Raw genomic sequence first — 25,002 nt, forward strand, 5'->3', positions numbered from 1 at the left:
CACGATGAATGGCGCTAATATATCTGTACGATTGGTTTATCGGTATGAGCGGCGTTCGGGGTAATTTATTTTGTCACGCTGACACCTGAGATCGAACGATTCCTCCGTGCGCTAACAAAGTCGTTACTTCGCTATATTGATTATTTCTCGCAGTTCCATTTATCATGCAAATGTATTGTATCTTCGCGCAGATCGTCCGCAAGAAGCCGCACGTTTATTCTCGACTGCAGGATATTAGAAATTGAATTAGAAGGAATTCTTATATAGTGTATCTACGATATAAATCGTATCTGTGAATTACGATTAATAATTGGAAGATGTTTAAACTGAAAATTCATAAAATAACAATACGTTATCTCTCGATTAGTTATAAATGGATAATTAATGAACTTTTAATTCACGGAACGAATTTTTTTATACTAAATTTAATAAAAATTATAGAAACTTTTTTAAAAATTTCTATAATTCTTACGCAGAAAAGTCATGTGCGACAGTTTTTCTTCTTTATTCATGGAAATTATTTTTAAATTTTGATTAACAAAAAAGTAAATGTTTTTGATAAAATTATACACAATTAATTTCTTTATGTGAACAAGTTATATCTGTTCCAAATTATCAAATTTTTTAAAAAAGATTTTATATGCTTGTTTATATATAAGATAATAATTACAGATTTCAGATAGTAGATTGTAGATTTCAGACAATTTTTTTTCTATGCATTGTCTCATAATTACGATAATTTTGAAGATAGATTGTAAAAGAAAATTCTTTCCGTGTAAAATTCAAACTCCTAATATTAAAAATTAGGCGATAAGATTCGACAAAGATAAAATTTAAGAATTAGATAGAATTTAATATTAAATTACTTAATATTTTATATACATATACTATTAAAGAAATCTCTATTTTAATACAACCTCTTCGCTTTATTCTGTCATATTGCAAATTATATTGCATATTATTCTTCGCGAACACAAGATATCAACTTGTTCCTAGATAAAAAAAATTTTTTTTGATGAGTGGGACTAATTAAAATCAAAACGCCCAGAGCGCTCTCCGAAGCGGAGGTGAACGTACCTTGATCAAAGCCAACAAGGTACGCGATTGTGATCTATATTTCGACCACGCTTGTGCGAAATCTACAACACGGCGATATATCGGTTAATAAGGTGGAATTCACGCAGGAATTCGCGTGGGTACCACGAGGTGCATTACGATGTCTCGGACAGACGGATTTATCCGACGAGTTATTAAACAATATGCAGGTGCGGCTGGTCTTAAAAGATGATCCCGTCATTGCGAAAGGATCTGTGAATGGACGCGAATCAAGTTAATGCCCTCGCCCTCGTTTCGACGTCTCTTCATGGAGCGCGTATTTTCAGTTTTAGATGAGAAACAACCGAAAAAATTCTCTACCTAAAAATTTGTTTATTATTTTTGTAATAGTCTCTTCCAAAAGAGACATAAAAAGATTCTTTTAACTTTACAAAAAATTCTCCTAAAGAATTAGTAGCAAATAAAAATTAGCAAGTAATTTTCAAGGATTGATTAGTAAGATTCTATGTAGGATTTACTAGAGGACTAATTTTTTTACAAATATATAAAAAGAAACGTAATTTTAAAGTATTAGAACACGCATTATTTTTAGCCAATTATAAAGGTTAAATGTAAAAATAAACTAATTAAAAACATTAACAATACTATTTTTCAAAATGCATATGTTGTCTAAGATGAATATCTCTTCAAGCTACTTTTATCATTTCATTACAGTGTTTCATTCATTACTTCAATATTATATTGTATAGTGTGCTTGCTTTTGAGCTCTAAATATCACACTATATAATTGCTGAGAATACCAAATTTTTATACAGAAGTTTGTTTTTTAGGAAAGAAGAATATTTTTACATCTTAGAAATATATGTTAAGAGGACTTGTAATGTACACAATCCTCTTCTTTCGAGAATACATTTTTTTCGGTGAATAAGTTTCTCTTCGCTGACGCATCTAACGCGTGTAATTTTTTCTAATTCTTTTTTCGTACGTCAGGTATGATTTCTTTCAGATAAATAAAGTGCTCAGAATTAAAACGAATCAAGTAATCGGTGGACTAATTAAGATCTATTTTAAGCGCGTCAAGTCATACCTCTGATAGATGAAAGATATCATATTCACTCTAACCGTAAACATCTTCGATGTGCACTGCCTAATATGGCGTGCAATTATTATTTCAATCTGTAGAAAAAGAAGATAATAATTTAGTGCTCTTCTTAATGAACTCGGAAACGAAGGTGAACGAGGTAAGGTGCGCTGCCGTTCAAATGGGTGGCTGCGTTTCGTCGGCGTTCTTGACCGGTCGCTGTCTCTTTCGGGATACTTCTCGCGTATATCCGGTTCTGCGCGTGACAACGTAAAGCACGTGATCGAAGAATCGTATTCGGGCAGTACACAAAGTACTGAATTAACACTGTATCAGATTTTGAAAAATCTGTGAAAGAGGCTGATCAAGGTTGCGACCTGAGTGAGCCGGGAGTGAGCCGGGAGTGAGCCGTGAGTGAGTCGGGAGTGAGCCGGGAGTGAACCGGGAGTAAGCCGGGAGTGAGTCGGGAGTGAACCGGGAGTAAGCCGGGAGTAAGCCGGGAGTGAGCCGGGAGTGAGCCGGGAGTGAGCCGGGAGTGAGCCGGGAGTGAGTCGGGAGTGAGCCGGGAGTGAGCCGGGAGTGAGTCGGGAGTGAACCGGGAGTAAGCCGGGAGTAAGCCGGGAGTGAGCCGGGAGTGAGTCGGGAGTGAGCCGGGAGTGAACCGGGAGTAAGCCGGGAGTGAGCCGGGAGTGAGCCGGGAGTGAGTCGGGAGTGAGCCGGGAGTGAGCCGGGAGTGAGTCGGGAGTGAACCGGGAGTAAGCCGGGAGTAAGCCGGGAGTGAGCCGGGAGTGAGCCGGGAGTGAGTCGGGAGTGAGCCGGGAGTGAGTCGGGAGTGAACCGGGAGTAAGCCGTGAGTGAGTCGGGAGTGAGCCGGGAGTGAGTCGGGAGTGAGCGAGGAGTGAGCCGGGAGTGAACCGGGAGTAAGCTGGGAGTGAACCGGGAGTGAGCCGTGAGTGAGTCGGGAGTGAGCCGGGAGTAAGCCGGGAGTGAGCCGGGAGTGAGTCGGGAGTGAGCCGGGAGTGAGTCGGGAGTGAGCCGGGAGTGAGTCGGGAGTGAGCCGGGAGTGAGTCGGGAGTGAACCGGGAGTAAGCCGGGAGCAAGCCGGGAGTGAGCCGGGAGTGAGCTGGGAGTGAGTCGGGAGTGAGCCGGGAGTGAGTCGGGAGTGAACCGGGAGTAAGCCGGGAGTAAGCCGGGAGTGAGCCGGGAGTGAGCCGGGAGTGAGCCGGGAGTGAGTCGGGAGTGAGCGAGGAGTGAGCCGGGAGTGAACCGGGAGTAAGCTGGGAGTGAACCGGGAGTGAGCCGTGAGTGAGTCGGGAGTGAGCCGGGAGTGAATCGGGAGTAAGCCGGGAGTGAGCCGGGAGTGAGTCGGGAGTGAGCCGGGAGTGAGTCGGGAGTGAACCGGGAGTAAGCCGGGAGCAAGCCGGGAGTGAGCCGGGAGTGAGCTGGGAGTGAGTCGGGAGCGAGCCGGGAGTGAGCCGGGAGTGAGCCGGGAGTGAGTCGGGAGTGAGCCGGGAGTGAGCCGGGAGTGAGTCGGGAGTGAACCGGGAGTAAGCCGGGAGTAAGCCGGGAGCAAGCCGGGAGTGAACCGGGAGTAAGCCGGGAGTAAGCCGGGAGTGAGCCGGGAGTGAGTCGGGAGTGAGTCGGGAGTGAGCCGGGAGTGAGCCGGGAGTGAGTCGGGAGTGAACCGGGAGTAAGCCGGGAGCAAGCCGGGAGTGAGCCGGGAGTGAGCCGGGAGTGAGTCGGGAGTGAGCCGGGAGCGAGCCGGGAGTGAGCCGGGAGTGAGCCGGGAGTGAGTCGGGAGTGAGTCGGGAGTGAGCCGGGAGTGAGCCGGGAGTGAGTCGGGAGTGAGTCGGGAGTGAGCTGGGAGTGAGTCGGGAGTGAGCCGGGAGCAAGCCGGGAGTGAGCCGGGAGTGAGTCGGGAGTGAACCGGGAGTAAGCCGGGAGCAAGCCGGGAGTGAGCCGGGAGTGAACCGGGAGTAAGCCGGGAGCAAGCCGGGAGTGAACCGGGAGTAAGCCGGGAGTAAGCCGGGAGTGAGCCGGGAGTGAGTCGGGAGTGAGTCGGGAGTGAGCCGGGAGTGAGCCGGGAGTGAGTCGGGAGTGAACCGGGAGTAAGCCGGGAGCAAGCCGGGAGTGAGCCGGGAGTGAGCCGGGAGTGAGCCGGGAGTGAGCCGGGAGTGAGTCGGGAGTGAACCGGGAGTGAGCCGGGAGCGAGCCGGGAGTGAGCCGGGAGTGAGCCGGGAGTGAGTCGGGAGTGAGTCGGGAGTGAGCCGGGAGTGAGCCGGGAGTGAGTCGGGAGTGAGTCGGGAGTGAGCTGGGAGTGAGTCGGGAGTGAGCCGGGAGCAAGCCGGGAGTGAGCCGGGAGTGAGTCGGGAGTGAACCGGGAGTAAGCCGGGAGCAAGCCGGGAGTGAGCCGGGAGTGAACCGGGAGTAAGCCGGGAGCAAGCCGGGAGTGAACCGGGAGTAAGCCGGGAGTAAGCCGGGAGTGAGCCGGGAGTGAGTCGGGAGTGAGTCGGGAGTGAGCCGGGAGTGAGCCGGGAGTGAGTCGGGAGTGAACCGGGAGTAAGCCGGGAGCAAGCCGGGAGTGAGCCGGGAGTGAGCCGGGAGTGAGCCGGGAGTGAGCCGGGAGTGAGTCGGGAGTGAACCGGGAGTGAGTCGGGAGTGAGCCGGGAGTGAGCCGGGAGTGAGCCGGGAGTGAGCCAGGAGTGAGTCGGGAGTGAGCCGGGAGTGAGTCGGGAGTGAACCGGGAGTGAACCGGGAGTGAGCCGGGAGTGAGCCGGGAGTGAGTCGGGAGTGAGCCGGGAGTGAGCCGGGAGTGAGCCGGGAGTGAGCCGGGAGTGAGCCGGGAGTGAGCCAGGAGTGAGCCGGGAGTGAGCCAGGAGTGAACGAGTGAGTGAGCGAGGAGTGAGCGATCAGTCGATTGTACGTTACGACAAGATATTTCCAGCCAAATTTGGTGGAAATCGTATTCTGCGTTTAGGCGTGAGGTGCAATAAACGATAAAAACTAATTTTTTAAATGTTTATAACAATTAGAAAAATGCACGTTCTCTCGCGAAGGATCGATCAGTCGATTGTACGTTACGACAAGATATTTCCAGCCAAATTTGGTGGAAATCGTATTCTGCGTTTAGGCGTGAGGTGCAATAAACGATAAAAACTAATTATTTAAATGTTTATAACAATTAAGAAAATGCACGTCCTCTCGCGAATGATCGATCAGTCGATTGTACGTTAGGACAAGATATTTCAAGCCAAATTTGGTGGAAATCATATTCTGCGTTTAGGCGTGAGGTGCAATAAACGATAAAAACTAATTTTTTAAATGTTTATAACAATTAGGAAAATGCACGTCCTCTCGCGAATGATCGATCAGTCGATTGTACGTTAGGACAAGATATTTCCAGCCAAATTTGGTGGAAATCGTATTCTGCGTTTAGGCGTAAGGTGCAATAAACGATAAAAACTAATTTTTTAAATGTTTATAACAATTAGGAAAATGCACGTCCTCTCGCGAATGATCGATCAGTCGATTGTACGTTACGGACAAATATTTCCAGCCAAATTTGGTGGAAATCGTATTTTGCGTTTAGGCGTGAGGCGCGGAAAACGATAAAAATTAGTTTAAAAAATTTATAATAATTGGTAAATTTTAAGTCTTGTCGCAAATTATCGATTATGTATTTTAATGACTAAAATCTATGCAAATCTTTCAAAGTTTGTTAAAAATCTCATAATCATGGAATTTTTAACGTTTGATTGAAGGTGCCCCCTGGAAACATCTATATGACGTTCGGCCCTGGCCGCTCGACGTTTGGCTGCTGCCTTTGGCTGCTAGTTTCAGCTACATTATAACACATGCATCCTTAATCAGCAAGAGTCTTCTAAATTCTTATAAGTGTTATTAATTTTGAAAAAATTGTAACAAAACGGACACACGATATCGTCATTAAATTATTATTTGCAGGTCAATGGAAGCGACAAAGAAAAGTATCAGATCGAGAATCAATCGCGTCGGTTTTGTAATTCTACTTTTCGGAATCTACTATATTTATTGTGGAGAACGTATCTGTGCTGCTGATCCGTTTGACATTTTTTTTGCATCGAGCGTATCCTTCGATCTGTATCGGTAGCAGGTTTATCGCGCATTCTATCGCCGAGACAGTCAAGGGTCAGTTTTCACAATGTTTGTTGAGCGAAAGTTTAACTAGCCTGCGTCGATAATACTTACACAATGAACGCAGTGGCGTAATTTCGTACTTCGAGTCGCTGTCTTATAAATACACCCTCCCACACACGCAGCTTCTAAATAATTTACGTAAGCGCGTTCGCGCGTTTTATAAGCGCGACACGGCGAGCGACGTCTGAAAGAAACCGCGAGATTTTTAAAAGCAAATCGTTGCATTAAGCAAGCTCAGGAAAAATGTCCCACACAAAATAATCCGTTACATATAATGCGTTTGCGGTACGTGAAGTTTATGTAACGCAGATTGCATAGAAACTGCTTAATATTGCCATAGACATTATTGTTAAATTATACAATTTGATATACAATTTTGATATCAGTAACAGTAGATTTGTGTATTACGGAAATAGTATATAAATTTTTTTAGCAATTTAGAAACAACTATTTACTTTCTATATAAAACAGTGCATAAATGTCGGATAAGAAAATTTGCACAAAGTCTTGCTAAGACCAAGTCTTAAGAATTTGTCATTTTTTATTAAATTTCAAATTGATTCTCTCTAATTCAAACGATTGAAGAGGTAAATGGATAATTGGCAGATGGCACTGTAAGTGCGCAATTAAAATCTTCTTGAAAAATATGATCCTTTAATCTATAATCACATAAACGTTTTAATTCAAGTTTTCGCCTTCATCAGTATTCCTAATAATAAAGTGTCAATTTCATCTGTCGGATTACTTCTTAAACGTGTTTAATGAAAGCAGTCCTGACATAGTCTCAATAAAAAGGATATTTACACAGTTCCAAGATTAAATATAATGGAAGGCCGTGTGTATTAAGATTTAGGATTAATAAATTTTTTGTATAAAAACGGAACAAAGTGTGAAAACAACTTACCGTGAGATCGCCAAAGTTACTTCGTAATGCAATATTAACGCCATAAGAAACATTGGTCAAATATTAAAATTTTAGCATCGTATTAAACAACACCATGAATAAATAATGAGTAAAATAATAAACAATAAATTACAGTCAAAAACGTAAGCTCGTTCTGATACACACGATTTTATATTGTGTGATTTGTAATTCTGTATTCTTCGTGACAAAAGAAACATTCAGATCCATTGAAAATTTACGTTCACTGAAGTGATTCTATTGACACATTGCGCATAGGTGAGCTTGTAATTGAATAATTAATTATGTGATTTATTCTTAATTAATCATTTACTGCTTACTTATTTATTTTTTATGCTACAAAAATCAAGAAATAAAATAAAATAATGATAAACTGTTAAATACAAATTTTATATTTAAAAAGTAGACTGTATCAGTTTATTACATGTTTAACTCAAATAAACGTATATAATAATTAATTAATTATTCAAGTGCATGAAAATATATAATAATAAAATACAAATAAACTTTTAAGTTAAAAAAAAAGTTATTGTAATATATCCAAGGAACAGAATTAAAATAAAAAATAAAACAAGACAAGAATAAATCACATAAATAATGCAACATTATATAAAGAACAATCAATATTAAAAATAAAACAGAAAAATTAATAACTTAATAATATTATGTTTGCTCGATCAAAGCTATCATAGTCCAGGGATACAGATTGCAATTAATACTCGCAATGCAGTAATTCTATTCCGATTCTGATAACAGCTAGGTTACTTCAAGCAATAAAACCTCCCGTTATTCAAAATCAAAGTGAAAACGCGTTATTTTTTCGCAAAGGTTTACTCTTTCTTTAATGTTGGATAATCGCAAGGTTACAATATCCTGTATACAAGAAGGTAAACGGGCACGCGTATCGAAAGTATTCGGGCCGTTAAAGTCGAGTCGTGACGCCTCGTGTCAGATACATCATCCTAATGATTTCCTTGTACGTGGGCGTGTGTTTGGATCCTCGTACGCGGTATATTCGCGCGAAGTTCGACAGAAAAAGTGGATGTCGATGAATGATAAAGGTGCGGTAACGCGTTCGAAATCGAGTCGAAATGGAACAGAGGAAGTTATTTCAAATTTGCCGATTTTCTCAGGCGCATTAACTCTCGATCATTTTATCCGCTACACTTTTCTAGAATAGAGATTGAACGCGGAGTGTTGCAAGAGTCATAAGCTCATGTGCATTAACCGTGCAGATACGCTTGTTACAAATCATTTCCCGACACGAATATAATAAAAACAGTCCGACTAGTTAGTTGTTCATTATCTACCTACTGCATTCAAGCATCCCCGTGCCATGCCTACAACGGTATAATTTTTTATACGATCGCGATTGTTATGATATTTAGAGGTAAATCCTTCGTTCTCGCGATTGCCCGATATCGCGCAAAAAACTTTATATGGAAACATTTTTACATCGCACAGAACGAAAATGCCAATTCGTTCGCAGATCGATTTGCGGTAGGAACCGTTGTTGGAGTTACATTCTTTCATCCGTGATCGGTACGCGAGGCGTTACCTCCGAAAGTGAAAGTTCGAAAATTACGACCGATTACATGGAGAAAATTTTGTTTTTTTTGTGCTTGGATGTGGAAGAAAGATTCCACCAATCTAAAATCAATAAAAATATACTTTAATGTTGCTGCATTATAAGAAGCAAGCCCGAGGACAATGATTGCGAGGACAATGATATAATAATTACCTCCGGTAATACTTTAATATTCTTCTCGTTTAGAACATATCAGTAAATTTTAAGTTGAAAATTGTTGAAAATGTGCATTTTAAGAAATAATTCTTTTTTATTTCAAAACAGAGAGAGAGAGAGAGAGAAATAATAAATCTTTAATATAAAATATAAAATTCAATTATCTCTAATCGATTTTATACTTATAGACTTCTAAAAGTGTCAAATTTTTATTATTGTTTTAATGTAGCTGCGCAACCTTAGAAATAATTCTTAAATTAAGAATTATTTTCCGCGTGTACAACACAAATCATGGAACATGTTCTGAGGCTTAAAGCGACCGAAACGTGTCGCGTGCTAGTAATGAGATATTAAATATGGATATTACATTATGCGAGATAAGAGTGGAGGAGGAGAAGTATATAAAAAAAGATTAAAAATAAAAAAAACTCATACTATATTTTATTCAGAAAGACAAAACACACGCGCGCGACGGTAAATTTATGTGAGCACGTGTAAACAAAGTTGGTTTAATAATCTGGAATGATTAAATAATAAAGAAATTCGCATTCATCACAATGACGGCGGAGGCGGAGGCGGCGCGTTTTCTTTTTCCTTCTTTTTCCATGCATACCTGTGACAGGTTGATTACGCCGCATTATAGACTCATCAGGTAATTACTCGGGTATCGCGAAACGGAGCCGATAGGAAAGTTAATCAATCGTTCGCTGTTCGATATCCGTGGCGGTGTAACTCTGGCAGGACGATATATGGTCGCAGCGGGAGACGTTATTACCGATGGTGCTTGCTTATAATGGTCGGCGAATGAAGCGATAAACGATTATTGTACTGGTCGGCCGGTCGGTGCACGGGAATTGGCAAGTAGCCTGCCATCGACTTTCCTGTAGCTCTTGTCGATTCTCGGCAACTTCGACGACCGGTAGAGCGGCAATTATTGGAGTAAACGGAAACGAGTGATAAATGCGACCTGTACATATAGGCCAAAATCTTGCCAGTGATAGCTATAGAAACATTTTCATAATATAATAAATTTTTAAACTAAAATAATTTTTCCCAAATTATTATGTTTTTATCCAAAACTAACTTTTAATTTAATTTAAGTTAGTTAAATCTCAATGTAATTTTTAATTTAATTTAGTTTAATTTTAACTTAATTTAGTTTTGAAAAATATTAACTGATCCAATTCTGTACAAAAGACATTTTAACTATATTTTTATTATACAGTTTAACAAACTGTATAATAAAAATTATCAAGCAGAAATTTATAATCAAACATATTTTATATCTTATTGTAATTGTAAATCAAAGAAAATCCTACAATTTTTCATAATACCATGTTGTTCTACGGTAGTTTTAAAGATAAACTGTAAGCGAAAATTCTTTTTATATCAATAAGACGTCTATATAGTAATAAAGAGATATAAATAACGTGTTAAATTTAGAATATTCTATAAGTATATTATCAGTTATTTGAATTTTATTACAAGATTTGAAGTTGAGATACAATCTCTCTCTTTTAATTCACCGGCGATGCTGCTGGTGTTCACAAATCGTAATGCTATCCAATTTCGGAGCGATTATGGTAATGCGATACGCGGCGCTGGTCACGACACCGCCGGGTATTATTGAGAATTAGTTATTCTATGTGTTTTATAAGCCCCCCTCGCTCGGAGCGATTTCTTCGTCGCGGCCTTGCGCGATTACGTCAGGAAAGCAGAGCAAGAAGAGGGACGTTTAGCCACCGCGCCGACACGACCGAGACGCATTTCGCATACTAGCGGAGCGAGTTGAAGGTAAGCTATGATTGCACGAATTGCGCTCGTGATCGTGAAAGGCTTCGCCGTACTTGCACCTAAGAAACAACTGGGATACGACGCCTAAAGTCGACGTCTAAGTCGGTTTCACAGATAATAAACGAAATTCGTCAGGCAATTTTCGTTTCAAGAAGTTCTTCAAACGTCTAGCACTCGTTTTTTTTTTTGACATTTTTATATCAAAGCATTTTACTTTTGCCTTTGCGCACGTACACCTCTGTTTTGTAAAGAAAATTCTACATTTGTAGCCTTCATTCTATGTTATTTCAAGGATACCGTTCGCAATTTGAAATCCCTCGAGTCTCCGTCTCTCAATAAGAAACTTCTTCACTTCTTTTCGCCGAGTCCATTCGCGAGGCGCGTCAGTTTTCGTGACAGCTGCTACCGATCACATTTGGCGTGTCGGCAAGCCGTAAAAACCCCGGCCGGAGGCAGAACAAAGAGTAAGAGTATTCGACGTGTCGGGTACAAAACTCGGTTCAGTGCGCGTTATGGACGGGAGAACGACCGCGGGGTTCCCGTCGTTCCGCGCGATCTACGCGATTGATCTCGTCTCGGTCTACGAGGTGAGGAATATCGCGCGGGCGTGCTGGCTTTTCAAGCGGAATTTAAATTGAGACATATAGGTATATGCGGCGGCGTTCGCGCAAGGCCGTCGAAGGTTCTCCCCGACGACGAGGACGATGACGACGACGACGACGACGACGTCTTCCCGCGAGGGAAAGGACACGTCGCGTTCTCTCATCAACGGGCACCCTGCGGTTAACATCATTTTTCCTCTCTTTCGCGCGTATCTTTTCTCCCGACAAACGAAACGAGGCTCGTTCGCGGTGGACGCGTGTCAGATTCTGACGTTGGAAGGACAGGCCAGCACGACGAGATTACAGAAGGGATAATCTCGCGGCCTTATGCGGCCGTGCGCCGCGGGACGTTTTAATAATCGTTCTCCGGGCCACGTACCCCCGAAAGAATTAATTAAAACGGCCCGCTCGCCGGCGCATTAACGGTCAATTATTACCGTCGGTCTTACTTTTCCTTCGCTTAGGTGCGCCTCGCTTTAATATAGAATCCGGTGTGTGCGTATGTGTCCATTGTGCATTATATTGCGCGACCGGCCTTCACGCGGCACTAAAGACGTTTGGAGCGAAACTATAACAGGATATCCGAGTTTATTGTATATCTAACGGAAGAACTTTGTCTCTGTAGGAATAGGTGACAGTTGCGTTGCGCAAGAAAATTATATTATAAGATTTCAACAAACGTACAGAAAAAGTCACCTTTATAAATAAAATATCTCGAGTGTAAACGTGAATTAATTTTCGTTAAAGTGATTAAAAAAAGAATATGTACCTACTCTTTAAATAAGATGTTTTTAAAAATTGAAGAAGTAGATTTTAAGCATTAAGCATTAAGTGTTCGGAACACATAAAAATTTTGTTCAAATTCTATAAAAATTAAGCAATGGAATTTTTAATTTGCTTACTTGTTCTTCGAGATATTCACAGTTGAAACTTTACACGTGATTTTTAAAACAGTGTTTTCAAGATCGATGATCACACGATATCTCAAAAACTATTCGATCGTTTTGATTTAAATTGTAACAATATTTTCTTCACTATTTAGTCTTGTTCTCGACGTAGAATTTTTTAACAAAAATATTTTATCTTCTTTAATTAATAAACAAAAATTAAAATTTTATCTTTAAAAACCGCTATTTTGTAAAAAAATAAATGAAAAATCCTATGTGGAGGATGAGCTTTAAGTTCTCTTTTTAAGATTTTCAAAAGATTTTTATTTTTAAAACATTCTGTGAAATACTATGATTACTGCTACAGGTATTAGTTATAGTAAATTTACATAAAATTTTGTAAATATACTTAAATATATAGTTAAAAGTGTAAGATATTTAACAAAGAAAATCTCTTTTCTTTCTTTATTCAATATATTTTTTTAAAAATTCTCAAAAACAGATTTTTAGGTCTCTTAAAGGACCTATTATTCCCTTCTTATTTAAGAATATATAAGAATTGGAAAAATTTTAAAAACATTTTTTTTAATAATTAAAGGAAACTTTAACATCACAAAACACAATAAAATAACTTGTAGAGTATTCTGCGCGGTAAACACAGATTAAAAAATAATATTGCAGATATTATAAAGTTTCCAACCTTATTGATCATATAATTTTATCTATCCCATCACGCCAGCTTGACACATAACGTGATTTATAATATAATGTAAGTACATTTCAATCAAACTCGCCGCTCCGTAGTCGAGGAGTAACGTCTCTCACCGATCGCTGATGATCGCTATCCGATCATCGGAAACATCATTGTAATGCAACGGTCGTGACATTTCGTATGTGGAACACATACTTTTGTCCGAGGTCACGCAACGTTGATCTAGGCGGTCCTAGGCGATGTAAATTTGGTTGCTAATGCTGTAATCCCATGTTGGTTGCATTTTAAAACGCGTCTCGGGCTTGTCGTCGCCGCTTTCGGCGACAATCCGCGATTTCTTTCAATCAGACTTGTGCATACGCGACTCTTTTTAAATGGTTTTATCATCTTCTTCGCTATCGATGTAACTGCGCTGTGACGACAGTCATAATTCGATCCGCGGTATCAACGCATGCTGGTGTTGCGCGCGGAATCGATACTGAATTTCGCGCGGTTCATCGAGCGCGATTATTATTGCGATTTCACGGAATACTTCTGCCGTCACGTGGAAGATCAGGGATCTCCACGAGGTCCCACAAACACCGTATCGCGCAAAGTTATGCGACTCCACGATGCAGCCTTGTCGACATCGTTGCAGTACGTCGTGCCGATACTTTCGAAGCGTGGCGTTAACACTTTTCCATTAGTATTTATCGGCTAAATTAAATTGAATGAGCTAAAGCAAACTTTCACCCATAAACGCGAGACGATAAAGATTTTTGGAAATGTCTCTCTCCAATATATTATTTTTTTTTTATATAAGAGTACCGAAAGACTATCTGCGGAAAGATTCCGTAATTTAATTCATGATAAAATCCGAGATTGAACAAGTTAATATATATTTTTAAAATTAAGTCAAGTAATGACTTGTAAAATTAATTTAGTTACGCTAAAAGTTGCATAAACGAGAAACTAACTCCGTTAAAAGTTACATTAAGATTAAATTTACTTAAAATAAATTAAGTGTTAATTTTGAAAAGAATTACTTATTTTAAATCAGAGAGTCGTAATTTCGTAAGTAAGGACATGAAAAAAATTATAATATGGATCATAAAGTACATTTAATATTTTATTGGTAAATTCAGTTTATATAAAATATTTTTTTACATGGAAATATATTTCTTCATTAATATTTCATTATTTTCTTTTATACATATCTAAATATATAAACTTTTTAGGAAAAAATTGAAGTTTATGTTTTAAAGATAATTCGTTAAAATTAAAAGTCTAATTATTAGAAAAATTATAATCAAATTCTTAATTTCTGAACTAGTTGCTAGACAATTCTGATTACAACAATGTTTAGTTTTACATATTAAGCCTGTCGCGCTAAAATTTCATTACACGTTGAATTGTATATGATGAACATTGATTGAGAATTAAATAAAGTCTTATTCTATCTAATCCTATTATAATGAGATCTCCCCAAGAGATACAGTTAAGCTCTTCGTCAAGATCTCAAGGCAATCCTGTCACGTTAATACCTCATTTATTGGAATAAAATCGTCAGTAACGATTATACAATTTCATAATAATAATTTACTGTGATCACCGTTAGAAGCTGCTTTAAGAAGACAGAGAGAACTGTCAGAAAGGAGGACCGACGAATTAATACTCGCGTACGAGTGCATACTCTGGGAAAAATAGTTTTCTCAAAATACGATTATAACTCACCTTGGAATCTACGATTGAGTGATCAAATTAATTGAACTGTCCTTAAGTAAAAATTATCTTTGTGTAACTGGATATCGATCGGAACTAATTAAGAGATCTGACTAGCGTAACTTAAAAATCTTTGAAGTAGATAGAATAGCTAATTGCAATTTTTATACAGACAAAAAAGTAATATGGTCAATATACATATGTAGTTGCGGGCTGCTAACTACAGATAATACTCAATACAATAACATTTGCTGTTAATGGAAGTACAATGTTGACTGCAATAGCATATATTATTGTATTGAGTATTAGTTGGCAGTCCGCAACTACATATCTTATTGGATATATAACTTTTTTTCGGTGTAGTTAAAATTAGGGTTACAAGTACAATCTAAATAATTTAATAACTTAATCGTAGGCCACACAAAGTGTGTTAAGATCATGTTTTGGGAAAACTATTTTTCTCAGATTATAGGTCAAAATCGTAGCTTTTCCATCTCGTAGCGGAGCATCGAAAGACCAAGTTGTTGCTTATCGCTCGAAGGGGATAAATGGAGGATAGAGGTCTCATCTGGGAGGTGGAGTACGGAGAGCCGGCGGCGCGCGCGGCTGTGGCCTGGCATTTACTCACAGTTATGTGAAAGGCATATCTCGCCCGGTGGTGCCCAAGGTACGTACTCCTACATACAGCACGCACACACTTGCACAATACACCTCGCCGTCGCTATTGCGGCGGCCGACCGATGCTCGGTCTCGGCGATGGGCCTAATAGCGGAGGTTGCTACAATTAAAGCGGAACATCATCGGCTCCCCGCCGGTTCGCGTGGGCGGCTTCGGATTTGCCCGGACGGGCAAATCGCGCCCGTGTCCGACGACGAACACGTGCTCGGATCTGTCAAAGCGACAGCGAACACGCGCTCTCCGTGTAACGACATCACCACGGGGTCGTTTTACTCGCTTCGAAACGGGCGCGATATACCGAGCTGGAAAGCAAGCCTGCTTTAGTCGCCATTTCGAATAATTAATATCCTTACATAACGAACGCGTAATTAGATCCGCGAGACGGATATACACACACATACACACATCCCACACCGCTTGCAAAAAAGGAAAAATGGCGCGCGACAAAACCGGCTGTTAAGCTAATCGCCCGTGTATTTCCGAGGCGAGAGACAAAGGTATATAATTTAGCGCCCGCGCTTTTAAAACTGTCGCAGCGACGTCGTGCGTCGCCTTGGACGTGATTTCTTTTCCTCGGTTGACATTTTAATTAACACAGGTCGACCGCCCATGTCGTCGAGCGGAGAAAGAAATCGCAGTGTGTCTCTCTCTCTCTTTCTTTTTCTCTTTCAATGTTTCCTTGTAAGATTATCTACATATTTACATTTGCGGCGTGGCTTGTCGCTTCGCGTAATAATCGCGGTAACGGACGTAGATCTCTCGATCGTTAATTGTTCGTTGTAGTGAATGCGAGCGGGATGCAAATTACGGATATGCGACTTGCAATTAAATTGCAAATGCCATCGTGCGCACTGTCGTGCGACGAAGAAGGAAATTCTGTATTGGCCGTGGCATCACCACGGTGGTGCGCTATTGCTAGGTATCGACGACCGTCTGTTATCACACACGGATAACCGTGATTTTTATCATATTCCTCCTCCAGAAGGAGTTTCTCTTCTCCGTTGCAAGAGATGGAAACCGTTAGAACAACGGTAAGCACGTGCGCAACGTGGTTAAGCTCTTAAATCCGTAATTTATTCCTCTCGTGCCAGATCTCTTGTCAATACAACTTCGTCATTAATAATCCCACGTACCAACACTCTAATTAAATTAATAAATTTTGTTTTCCAATATCACAATGCCGTGAAATTTGCATAGCACGTTCCCGAGCAGGTTTATGCGCGGGACAATTAAAATAAATGCGCGCTTAAAAATAAGGACATATTAAGTATCGGGACTGAAGTATCGAATAAAATTTAATTAGGGATACTTTACGCGTGAATTTTTCAGAAAATTTAACTTAATGTATTTATCTCTCCTTTTCTCATTTCGGGGGGATATAATAATGATGATGATTTAAAAAAAGAAACGGGAAACATTTCTTCGTTCTATGGTTCATAATCAATTAGCGAGCGCCAATCGCGAGGAGAATGTTTATTTTCGCATCATTCCGCTCGTTGCCGGCGAGTATCGGACAGTTGTAGCGATTACAGGTAGTAACGTTAAGTGAGCTAGAGACGAAGTGGTTACCTGCGGCGCGATTCAATACACGAGGCCGCATGCAGCCGGTCTTATCGATACACTCCGAGCAAGCGCGATTCCCATTCCGTGGCTCGCGTGAAGATGCAAAACCCATAGACACATCGCTTCTTCGCGGAATTTCGTCCGCGTGCGTGAGAACCGCGTGTTTCATAAAAATATTAATCATAGAATGAAGATCGGCTTTTACACGAAGAGAGAAAAATATAATGAAATTTATTAAAAGCAAAAAAATGTATTCTCTGGAATAGTCAAACAAAATTGTTTATTTAAAGAAACAAATGTTTATTTAATTACTTATTAATAATACTGTTTGATTCAATGTGAAACAATGTTTTTTTAGTTAGTAAAAATAATATGTCATATTACATTATACTGTTCGAATAAAATAAATAAGATAAATAAATTCAAATAAAATAGGAAACATTCAAAGAAATCATTCTCTCTATGCAGCTAAAGGTTTTTTTTTGTATAAAAGTAACTATAAAATATTCGTTTAATTATGCATAAATATTCGTTTAATTATGATAAAATTAGATGGTATGTATTATGAAGCTGGAATCGAAGTGGTTCAGAATGACTTCAGGATTTCGATCGAAATATTATTTCGTTTTCTCTAGAAAACATGGAAATCTACATAGAGAAAAAGATACTTAAAAATTATATCTATTTTTATTTTTCACTATGAAATAAATCTTTACTTAAACATGTAAAGTAAAATTTCATTTTTAGCAAATAAATCAACTAATAAGAAATATTTTTTACAGAAATGTATATTTCGTAATTACAATCAAATTTTTTAAAATAACCAGCAAGTATCGAAGTTTCATAGTTAGCGAATAATTGATTAATTTACATTCCCTTTAAACAGAGTATGTATTATTGAATTAATTGGAATTGTTCAATTCTGATAAGAATTGTTCATTATTTCCTATATTTGTAAGAAGAACAAAATTATTCAAAAATTATTTCAGCATGATTAATCTTAATGATACACCTATAAGACAAATGAACTACTTTTCCCCCATAATAAGTTACGCGTGTCTTTCGACAATTTATTCGGAATTTAATTGATGAGATACGACCACATCGTAAAGTCTCGTGTTTTTTCTTGCGTGTCGCATCACCGGCAGCCATTATGTCACTTATGCGTTACGAGTAACAGGTTGTCAAGGTCTTTTTCTCTATTCCCGTGACAAATTGCGCGAGATATAAATTTATTAATACGGTCTAAAGACATATACGGCTAAACGCGTCCCGATGGACGGAACAGCGACCGATCACGCCGCTCGATAAGCGATTCTTTCGTCGTGCCGAATTTTTTGATGACCGGTCTAGATTTCGGCGTGACTGATGAACAACATTCCGCTACATTTGGTGCGCATAATGTATGTCGTTGCTTTCTGCCTTTGGATGGCCGTGACATGTACGAACGGGTGCATCAGAATAAAGATCAGTTCTCGCAGTGATGCCGTACGCTTGTGTAGGATACCCAATTTTCGGTGTTTGAAAAACAATCTTCAAAGAATTATCAAGAATCAAAGTGTGCGAGGGTCGTCGTGTGTACGGCAGATCGGGGCTTATTGGCACAGTTTTTACAATTTTGGTATCCGGCATTTTTTAAACAATTAATTACTATGCTTAAACTATGAAAATGTGATAGAAAAAAACCTTCTTTTATATATTTTTATAATTTTATATTTGATTCCTTTGTAATAAATAAAATATAAGCACGTTGCATCGCAGCAAACTTGTCTTGATAGCAAAGTAAATTGGCACATGTCACAGTGCTAACCTGTACAAGAAATTCCATATTAATTTAATAAAAACGTAATCCTATCTAAAAAAAAGGCATGTAAAGTCAATTGCTCGCATTTCTCGAAGTTTATTCTTGTCGCTTTTCTGCGATGCCGATTGGTTCTCTCGCTGCGCTTACTTCGTGTTGCAAGAGTAGCTGTCATTGCAATTTAATTTTGACAGCTGTCAAATTTGTATAAATATTATCTATACATTTATTGTTGTAATTTATTTTTAAAAGGTAAAAAATAAGAAGTTAAGTAGCGCGCGCGAAGCGCGCGCCTGTAATGTTCTAGTAAAAATAAAAAAGCATATTGCAAAAATGTACTTCCTATAAAAATTGAATCTTTTAAAGTCATTTTGTATTGATAACCGTATAGCAAATTGCTGTTGTAGAAAGTCAAATACAAATTAAATGTAGCTCGCTTCAATACAGAAATATTAAAGATAAAGCATTTCGTTAAAATTTAGTTACAATTGAATTAAATGTTTATGCACTTCTCACTCGCTCGTAAGCTAAGCTTGTCTTAACATATTCTCTCTTTATACAAATTAATTTAAATATATTTTTCCAAATTAAATTACATATTATCATTCAAAGTAAGTGTCATATAGTAACAGAAACTTTTCCCTTAATTAACGAGATATGTCAGAAATTTATCTTCTCAAGCTAAAGAACATTAATACAAAATTTCGAAACGTTCGAAAATTTACTTGCATCCTTTTAAATTAAATTTTTCCCTTTCTTTATTGTAATACTTATTGATTCAAGTGAAACTTTTGAGAATAGCATGCATTGTTACAGTATGTATTATGAGATAATTTGCAGTAACTTTTTCACCGTTTCTTACGTCATAAATAAACAGAGCGCATTGCCAATTTGTGCCCCGATCTTCCCTGCTGAACTTTCCATTAAATCCTTTCAATAACATCAGAAAAACACATCTCGCGAGATAACCGGCCACGGAGAAAAGAGATAATGGCCGTTTTTTTTGTGTTCTAAATTGCACATTTTTACACGAGTCGAGAATTTGTACGTGGTTAAAATGTAATCACCGCTCACGTTGCAGTACGTAAGTTATTTTCGAAGCCGAATGTATACGCATACACACCGGTACGGGGAGAGGAGGGAATAGAGGAGAACGACACACGAAGGAGTTAACACACGTACGTGTAGTGCATACATATGTAACGGAGCATCCGTGCTCCGAGCATTGCGTGCGGTCGTAAATCACGGGAAATACGAGTTGACTTTAATGGCGACTGCGATTTTTATCCTCTGTCGATGCGTGCGTAGTGGCGGACGCGAGAAAAGAAAGAAAGAGAGAGAGAGAGAGAGAGAGAGAGAGAGAAAAAGAAATAATTCGCCGCACACTCGAAGTGTTGAAAATATATATCCGACGTCGGGTCTGCGGAACAGCACGCGAGAGATCGCGACCGAGTTAAAACATTAAGAAACGCGCCGCGGCGCGTTTAATTCTCGAGATCTCGCGAGACGACCGCCCCTATAGCAAAAAGAAAATGTCGGCGAAACGGAGTTGTCGAATGTCACATTAGTATTATTTTTTTCCCCTCAACACGCTCCTCGCGAAATACCGTCGCGACGGTAGCCAGGGGTTTTTTTTTCTCTCTTTAAGAAACGGGCACACTCCCGGGCACTCCCCCGCGATTTATTCATTTTCTCATTACGTAAGAGATTAAGTCATACATTTTGACGACGTGTGCGCGACACGATCGTAAGATGCAAAAAGGCAGCAATTTGCAGGAGGAATTAATGCAACTTTACTGCGACCACCGGCGGCCCTTCATGTCGCAACTTCAATAACACGATGTTGCACAACGAGCATCCTTACGTTTGTCAACCGCGCAGAAGAAAAAAATTTCTTTTCCCTCTCCTTACGACAATTTTTTTTAAATTATTTCGCCGTTTATACTTATTCGAGGCCAACGTACGGCGCGCCGTTAATATTCCCCTTTGTACGGGCCCGCTCGTATTACTCCGGCGAATTCGCGGGCGGTTTTATGAACAATTAAAACCCTCTCAACGAGGATATTAAAATTTATTAAGGAAGCGAAAGATATTTATATCGGCCGGTGTTATAACCCCGGGCCCGCTTCGGGGAGAGGTAAAAGTTCGCTTTTACACGAAAGCGCGAATCGCCCGTCGAGCGTTTTCGTCCCGAGGGCGCTTTTTCGACGGCGGCGCGTCGTAAACTCGAGAGGAATGCTGTTAAATACGGACCGCGGGTGTCGTGAATTAATTTAATGACGTAAATGACACCTTACGACAGCTTAAATCATTTTTTTTCACTCGTAAACGCACGCTTAAGGCCGAAGAAACGGCTGAGAGTGCGCGCTTAAAATGTACAATATTGTGCAAGTATCCGAGTTCCAAGTGTAACTAACAAATTAGTTCGTTTATCAATCAATTCAATTATTACGTATATGGAAAAAGGTGTTTCAAATCTGATAACGCGTGTTCGGAAATTTTCAATGATCAGTACAAGCATTTTTTATCTTGATTCTTGAATAAATAAAAACAAGTTTTAAATAAATAATTATTTTGAATTTCAAAAAATGCTATTATAATTTGGTAAAAAATTTTATCAATTTCTATTAAAATTTTACTCAATTTCACTGGAGAGTTTAGTAAAGTCCGTCTGTTCTCCGTCTCGTGGATCTTGAAAAAAAAAAAAGACAGGTTTACTGTCGCGTAGTGTCTCGTGGGAGAGCATCACTATAAATTATGTACATATCAGGGGCCGGCAACGAGTTACAAATGCGCTTCGGTGAGATACCGAACGGTGGTCGCGCAATTTATTCGCGCCGTGGTCCGAAGGTCGTTTAGGAGCTTTTAAAATCACGATCACCCCGCCCAATTAGAGTGCGGGCGAGCAACACACAGAGCACACGCTCCTTATATTGTTCGCGCTCGCGTGCTCACTCGAGCAGTCGAGCAAAGCGTCGCACGAGTCGCGTTCCCGCCGGAAGAGTTAGGCCTATAAATCGCGACGCTCGTTGTTAGTCTGCTCCGGATGCGGACCATACCGGTAATAATGTATCCCGTGGGGACTATCGCGTGTCCGAGCGGCGACGACATCCGGATCAAGGGTCACCAGCCGAGCGGGTTTTAAACGAACGAACGGAGAACCTAATCATTGTCCGACGACGACGTCTCGGTGACTCGTCCCGCGGCGAATTTAATTTCTGAATAAGAGAACCGAATAGTTGAAACTATTTAGATCTCGTGCAGCTTTGCGAACGAGTCTGTATGGTGCGTAGATAATTAACAAATGCTTATAAATAAGATGTAAAATGACATAATAGTTTATAAAGTGTTTACAAAGTATTTCAGAATTAAAACAAGTAAATATATTTTACTTATATATTATTTCTTAACATTTGGAATATTTGCGAAAATTAATAGAAATGTAAAACTAAATATTCTTCTTAAAACTTTGAATTTTTGTTTCACGATAGCTACAAATTTCTAAAAGCGAATTCTTGAAAAATATTCACTCAAATTAAAAAAAAAAAGACATCTTTGTAAAGAGCTTGACTGCTATTGTCGTTGCAAAGATTTGAAGGGATAGCTACTCTAACGAAGAGAATAAAGCGATACGGTTGAATTTATCGCGCGTTTTACTTGAAAAAAATTAATCTGTTTTGACATTTTTTCGTAGAAATTAATTCACCAAAAACTAAACGGGTGTAAAAAACTTTCAAATAAATATCTTGTATATGGTTACTGTTTTTTTTTAGATTCTAGATAAAGGAAGAAAAATAGAAGACACGGATTAAATCCATAACGGAGTGCCGGTATGCAACATCCTCTCTTCATCGAACGAGATTAAACGGAAGATAATATATGATCCTTCGTGTCATGATGACATCATCTGATCCTGGACTAGTAGCTGGAGGTCTAATATCACGTTCAAACGCCACGTTATAAATCTACTTGGCGCGTGTTTCCTCGGCGATTCTTATTTACGACCGTAAGTTGGAAACGAGAGCGAGACGTATTGACCTTCGCTATTATTCCGGGCCAACGAATGAAATTAATTTACGAACAGCGCCGTGGATTCCTCAAGCCTACTGGCGATCAATCACGAGCGACACGCTGCCGCTGATGAAGATATTTATAGCCGCGATCATGCGGCAATCACTTTGTGACATTATAATAGATTCAGGCGCTGATCATTAGTGTGGCCCAGGGTAACACATAATTCGACCGGCGGTGTTCGAGTTATGATGCCTGCGCGTCTCGATGTGTGCCGATGTGTAGCCGAACATAAAAAATCCTCCTCCCGGGTGAGGCCGTTCACGGGACAGAGACCCCGATTCGTGAAGGTCGTTCGATGCCCTACGTAATTCCTTTCGGATTCCTGCACTTCCCTAAAGCAATCTAAATAGTTCATCGAACGTTCTACCTACATCTGTCAATAAAAATCCCAATGAGCTCTTAACTGCATGACTTACCATGCATCTTTCGATGTTCATCAACTCTATTTGAATTCATTATTCTACGTCTTTTCAATAATTGTTCCTACTTACACTGAAAATGTCTGATAATAATGGAACATAGATAATACATAATTAAATTTAAATTTAAAAATTTGTTTTAATTTTAACGTTTAATTTACTTCAAACGGTCCACTTCAATTTTTGTGTTAATTTAACACGAGATGAATATATTAGAAAGTAACACATATATTATATTTAAAAAGTAAACAAAACATGTAACACTTTAACACAATTTGAAAGCAAATTGCATAGATGTACTTCTTCAATAAAATTAACATTTAAATCTAATCTTGACACAATTACATTTATTAATTTAACTTAAGAATTTATGTTTCAAATTAATTTTATAAAATACTATTATTTTTGTGTTATTTCTCCATAAAGTATTATTTTAATCTTAAAAAAATATTGAATATTAATAACATTTTAACAAAAATGCTCAAATAACACAAATTATGTTAAATTAACACTCGAATATATAAAACTCGAGTATATTCAACATGAAAAAATTTTAACAAGAACCGGTTTTTAACGTTAATATTAAATATTTATTATTATGCATAAATTATTGAACCTTGATGAAAAACATTTCAATCAACTGTATTAATATAAATATTAATTAAAGACAGAACCGAACATTTGATTAAATTTTTCATCAAAGATGTTTCATCAAAGTTCGACAATTAGATTTTATTATTATAGTCAGACTGTTTTTCCTGTACGTCCATTTCAACGGGCAGATTATAAGCTTAAAAGCGAAACTATTTCAGGGAAAAAAATACAAGAAATTATAATCAGCCAAGTATATACGAGCGCACTTTATCAAAGGAACTTCTTCGCGTTATGATAACGGGCAATTGAAAATGTCGCGTGGCGCGCTTCTCGGATTAAATTAAAACGAAATTATATCGCGCGTCGCGATTACTATTTCAAAGTGGATTAACGTCGTCGCGCACTTGCGCGAGAATTTTGAGGCTTGCGAGGATCGCGAAACCGACCGGAGAGATCCGGCATCGTAATCTTTCGGCCCGCGGAGAGGTTTGCGTCGCGGAATTCCTTGGAAACGGATTTGAGCACAAAGAGACGCGCGGCCAAAACGAAGAAAATCACGACGTGACGCATGTGCATGCGCGCCGCTCTATCCGCGATCCTCGTTGTTGCGCTCCCCTGGCGAAATTATACGGGGAATATGTCACATAGTATGTCCATAAAGACCGCTTAATTGCTGGTAAGATACCCTGCACGCGCGCTCAACCAAAGGTTATCCGTCCGGTTTAAGTGAAGCCCTGCCAGGTTCACCTTGAGGATGACGCCAATTCTTTATTTTGTTCTAAAAAAAACCGGAAAAAAAGCGTTTCGTTATCCTGCACCTCTCGCCACCGTTCGGCAGGTCTCATGAACAACAGTTTCATAAATATTACAGCGATCATAAGAAACAACATTGCGTACTTGAAAATGTCAGTGTCGAGAAATCGAAGAGATAAGAAATATTTTGCCAATTGGATTTACGAGATTCGAGAAGTTTATTTGAGCGAGACCTGATGTTACAACGTACAGAAAATAATATAATAAACTCGCGGAGAACATAAAAGTGTGAAGGATAATAACTTTGTATAAGGAATGGATGAGAGACCCTCGATCTTCTACTTGTAAAATTATAACAAATTGCAAAACATGTGCACTAAGCCTCGCGAATCCAGACTTAGCCGACTGCCGACGTAACGACCGTTTCGAGTTTGGAATATGAGTT

The 25,002-nt window shown here is 39.4% G+C and overlaps 1 protein-coding gene and 1 long non-coding RNA gene across 2 annotated transcripts in view; one reads left to right on the forward strand and one right to left on the reverse strand.

The window, feature by feature from the left end:
* The window catches only part of LOC105838021, a 53,515-nt gene that overhangs the window by 12,780 nt on the left and 15,733 nt on the right, over positions 1-25,002 (reverse strand). The window lies entirely within an intron of this gene.
* On the forward strand, positions 19,008-23,540 carry LOC118645546. The gene is made up of 2 exons (XR_004963254.1): positions 19,008-22,002; positions 22,491-23,540. It is a non-coding gene; the product is annotated as an uncharacterized LOC118645546 (long non-coding RNA).

This window comes from Monomorium pharaonis, chromosome 5 (genome assembly GCF_013373865.1).
Source record: "Monomorium pharaonis isolate MP-MQ-018 chromosome 5, ASM1337386v2, whole genome shotgun sequence".
NCBI lineage: Eukaryota > Metazoa > Arthropoda > Insecta > Hymenoptera > Formicidae > Monomorium > Monomorium pharaonis.